The 5,138-nt window shown below is 38.3% G+C and overlaps 1 long non-coding RNA gene across 1 annotated transcript; it reads right to left on the bottom strand.

The window, feature by feature from the left end:
• Nucleotides 1-1,012: 1,012 nt before the first annotated feature.
• Nucleotides 1,013-2,364, bottom strand: LOC141602571 (uncharacterized). The gene is made up of 4 exons (XR_012524533.1): nt 1,832-2,364; nt 1,596-1,748; nt 1,414-1,505; nt 1,013-1,308 (listed from the first exon to the last, which is right to left on the bottom strand). It is a non-coding gene; the product is annotated as an uncharacterized LOC141602571 (long non-coding RNA).
• Nucleotides 2,365-5,138: the final 2,774 nt, after the last annotated feature.

The raw sequence follows: 5,138 nt of genomic DNA, 5'->3' as shown, positions 1-5,138 counted from the left end.
TAATAATTAATCATTTGTTCGCTTGAATTTCTTGTTTGCTTCGTTATTCCCTTTGCCCTAATTTCTCTTTTATGCAATTTACTTATTATTTCATAATGTTTACTGCTGGAATTTTATCTGCTGTTAGTTTAATTAGCGACATGAGTAGCTAAACACCTTTCATGTTGGGATTAGGGGATCTGCGGTAGGAAATGTGACGATGCAGTAAATGAATTAGATGAATGAATTGTGAGATCCTGTCACCATAGCAATTTAATTATATCTATTGACTTAGTTGAGTGCACGCTTCTATGTCACTTTTTAATCTGGCTAAAATTAATCCTAGATCGAAAGATTGGACTAAATAGGCCTGCTATGAACAGTAGACTACCCTAATGAGGACGAAAGTTAAGTTAGTGGTATTTTAGGGTAGAAAGTGGACCGAAAGGACCTTTCCACATCCGTCTCACATTAGTTCGTCTGAATCATTTACAGCTGAGTCACTGGACTACCGTAGTGAACCGAAATCCTGACATGTCCCTCTCTATCTGATAGTTTAAACCCATTTCTTTGCTTTTACTGCTTCTGTCTCTATTTCTCTTCCTTTAAACTTGGTAGTTTAGAAAACAATTCAAACAACCCCCCCCCCCCATTTGTGACCAAATAGACGGATCATTTACAGATATCTTGCCTCCCTGTGGAGATCGACCTGACTTCCCTAGCTATATAGTTAGTTTAGTTAGTTTATTTTTGACAGGTACACGACAGACGTGTCAATTTCCTCGTCTCAAATTTTCTCAAACTTATTTACGTTTTTTTAGGGGGGTGCACTCCCATTATCCGTCGTGCGTCGAATTATTTTGTTTTGCTCACTACAAAGGGGTACTTTTTTTTTTCTTTTCCATTCGACTTGATCAAGTTGCGTTTTGTGCTATTTGAAGCAAAATTTCGTGCTATATGTGCTATGCTTGCTCGTTTTTTTATGAATTTCGGCAGCATGACAGAGTAAACCGTCAAAATGCCAAACCTGTTTACAAGCTAACCTGCAGGTACTAGCATATTTCACATCCAGCATCAACAAATGGTTCGGAGGCCACGACATATATACAGCAAAACATTTATATGTACAACAAAATTCGGGCTCATGCCCAAAAGCATAAAATGTACAAAAATAAAAGACTAGCCACGACGATCAGCTAGACGACCCCTCAACTCAGCTACCATCGCCTCAAGTATGGCAACGTCAGCATCTCGAACCTCTAGCTCCCTCGACAAGCGAGCCGTCTCCTCACGCGACTCCTCGAGCTCGCGCTCTAGCTCACGCTCCCTCTGGAAGGAAGCAAATTTATAAATGAGAAAGCAAGAGAAGGAAAACACTTCGAAAATACTTCAAATGTTCACACATATCAAGAAAGAGAAAAGGGATGTTCATACATGCCGACGTGGACCACCTGAAAGAGGCTCCACGGTTGTTGCTCGCAACCGGTTGGTCATCCGCCACAGCTCCGCATGCCTCGACAGTGCACCTGCATTTCAAATAATAAAACAAGGATAAAAAAACGTGTTCTTACACAATTATTTCAAAAACAGAGAACAAGCCTAAACTGGGGGCTTACCCTCCTCGCGACATGCTCTCACTCATCGAGTCCAGCCTTTTTCACCGACTCAGTGAAAGACGGAATCTCCATCAGCATCGTCGTACCAGCTGGCCCAGGGTACTCGAGTGTCTCGGGAAAAGCTGGGGGCTCGACGCCCGCCACCTCGATCTCCTGCCAAGATACGATTATCATTTCCAAGCTATACTCGAACATATCATTTCAAATTTCAAATAATCAAAAGGAGCTATACTTACCACGATCGGCCAGTACGCCAGGCGTCCCCGTACAAACTCCGAGTACTCAAGCTCGGGAAGAAAGAGAGCATCACCACTCGCTCCTGCGAGGTCAGCCGTCCTCTCAGCCTCTGAAGGCTCCTTAAACATCGTCCGTGGAGAATCCATTTGAACCACAAAAGCATCACAGAGGCAATGTTGAGCCAACCGCTGCTATTACTATTACGTTGGAATACAGATATTGTATTATATGGTGTGTATTGACTTAATTAACAATTGGTCGGGTGTGAGCAGTGGCGTTTTTAGTGGGGGTTCATGGGGTTCAATTGAACCCCCACAAATTCATGACTTGTAAAATATAGTGCTACAAATATCATGAAATCTTATTTGGCTCGGCAGTATACCTGATTGAAAAATTGTAAAAGCACATTGAAGATCGAATGTTCGAGTCTTCGGGCTATCAACTTTTTTATATCATGAAATCTTATTTACATCAAATTTTTCATGGAAGAAATTCATAAGTAGAAGTTTCTAAAAAAATAATATCGAGTACTATAAAATATTAGTACACGTTTTCTTTTTAAACCCCTGTTTATGACATCCTAGTAACCCCACTAGCTTAGAAGCAGATATCTCCTGAAACAATTAGTCTTGCTGAAAACGGGTCGGAGTAAGTGACGGATAATGACATTCACAAAATGGATAGGGGGGACAAGGTGGGGGCACCCCCATGTGCTTCCCTCTCTCCTCTATTTGGGTCATTTGTGTTAGGGAAAATGGTATCCGTCACTCCAAAGTGACGGATACGTGTCGTCACAAATGAGATTTTGTGCTCCTGAAAAAGCAAGTCATCTTTGTAGTGGTGTGTGGCTTAATATACACGGTGTGGGTAGAGCTGACAAGTCTGACCCGACCCGAGTTACCTGACCCGAACCCGAGCAAACCCGACCCGACCCGAACCTGGAAATACTTTGACCCGAAACCGACCTGACCGACCCGATGACGACCCGTAACCCGACACGGCCCGATTATCAGTGACCCGAACCCGACCCAAACCGGACCCGATATTGACCCGACCCGATACTGACCCGATTAAATTGATGACCCGATAATTATTAAGCTTAATTTTGATCAAAGTGAAACTGATTTTGTGTTTAGATTGATATGTTTGACTTAGTAATGAATTAATTAAATCAAATAATAGGTTAAAAAATAAATTTAATGGTAAAAAATTATAGTAATGCGATTAAGTTACCCGACCCGATAATGACCCGACCCAAACCCGACCCAACCCGATACATCATTCGACCTGAAATGACCCGACCCGACAACGACCCGAACCCAACCCGACTCGACCCGAAAGGGTATCTTTGGCGTCGATATGACCCGACCCGACGTGACCCTACCCAAACCCGACCCGACTGACCCGATTGCCACCTCTAATTAGACTTACATCTATAAAAATAAATGTTAAATATTAAATTAGAATGTTAAATATTAAATTAGAATGTCAATTAAAAACGTTTGTTATTTACGTTAATTAAAGTACAAATATATAGATTATATAATATTGTATCTTTTGGAAATCTTGATTTATTTACCTTTTCATAGTTTTCAAAAAATAAGCTACTTATAATATATTTGCCTATGTTAAACAATTAACATATTTGTACATCTAATAAACTATATAGTATAATGAATTTGTATAATAATATTATATAATTATATTAAAGTCTAATATCTAAGCATTTCTTTTTTGTCTTATCTATACAAATGGTATGGTACTTGACCAAGTTTGAAGTTTAAGACAGACAATATCGTCTAAAATGATAATTTGTGTTCTCCAAATTGATTGAAAATATGGACCAAACCAAATAAATACATGGGCCGAACATGAACATGTGAGAATGATAATTTGTGTTCTCCAAATTGATTGAAAATGTGGACCAAGCCAAATAAATAAAGTGGGCCTGACATGAACATGTGAGATTAGCATCTCAGAATTGGCTCTACAAACTGAAGATGAATCATACATGTCATACTAAATATATACCTACCAAAAATGTGGTGGAACCAACTACACATAGAAATGTTACGAGTGATAGTTCAAGAATGTAAATGACTCTGTAGGTGAGGACCCATACTGAATATACATAACTAGGTCTGTCCAGCATTGTATACCTGTTAGTTGGCTGCAATCAATTAATTTCGTGTAAAGGTCTTGTGAATGAGCTAGTAGGAAGGTTTCATTTTTGCTAAATGTAGTAGTAGTCTGATATGGTGGGCTTGGTGGCAAATAGTTTGCATGGTGTATGGACTTATTGATTGTTAATATAATTTTTACATTTTACTAAAAAAAAAAATACTACTCCCTCCACTTATTTTTGTTCACCCCATTTCTTTCTACACGCAAATTAAGAAAAAATATTAAAGAATGAAAAAGTAATAAAAGAGTTGTAAATGGGGTAAAAAGAATGATTAAAGAATGAAAAAAGTAATAATAGAGATGTAAGTGGGGTGAAAAGAATGATTAAATAATGAAAAAGGTAGTCCAAATAAGGAAAGAAGAGAAATGGGGTGAAAATAGATAATTTGCCAAAAAGGGGAAATGGGGTGAAAATAGGAAAGTGGAGGGAGTATTATGTTTACTATTTATGTGGTTATTATTGTTATCTAAAATAATCTCACTATATTTACGGTTAAATTGACTACTTCCGTTAATTTTATCAAACTTGTATATTTAAATAAGTAAAATATTTTGTTTAAATCGATTGATTAGGATTGTTCATACTTTCTCTAATTGTTACTACTTTACTTACACTATATTCGCTATTGTTAATTTCACTACTACGGTGGTCATTATTGTTACTTTCATTATCCTGCATTAATAATGTTAATTTCATTATTCTAGTTGTTACTATTATTACTTTCACTACTATCGTTGTTATTATTGTAAATTTTACTACTCATGTGAGTGATTACTATCATATTTAATATATCCGATGTTGCTACAATTATTTTCACTACAAACAGAGTTATTTTTACATTAAATCATTCTCTTACTTAATTTTATCAAATTTAATTTTTATATCAGTTTATTATTTAAATGTATTAGACTTAGAGCTGGCAAGTCTGACCCGACCCGAGTGACCTGACCCGAACCCGAGCAAACCCGACCCGAACCCGAAAATACCGTGACCAAAACCGACCCGACCCGACCCGACCCGATGACGACCCGTAACCCGACACGACCCGATTATCAGTGACCCGAACCCGACCCAGACCGGACCCGATATTGACCCGACCCGTTACTGACCCGATTAAATTG

This window comes from Silene latifolia, chromosome 9 (assembly GCF_048544455.1).
Source record: "Silene latifolia isolate original U9 population chromosome 9, ASM4854445v1, whole genome shotgun sequence".
Classification (NCBI taxonomy): Eukaryota; Viridiplantae; Streptophyta; class Magnoliopsida; order Caryophyllales; family Caryophyllaceae; genus Silene; species Silene latifolia.
This window is presented reverse-complemented; position numbering and strand designations above follow the sequence as displayed.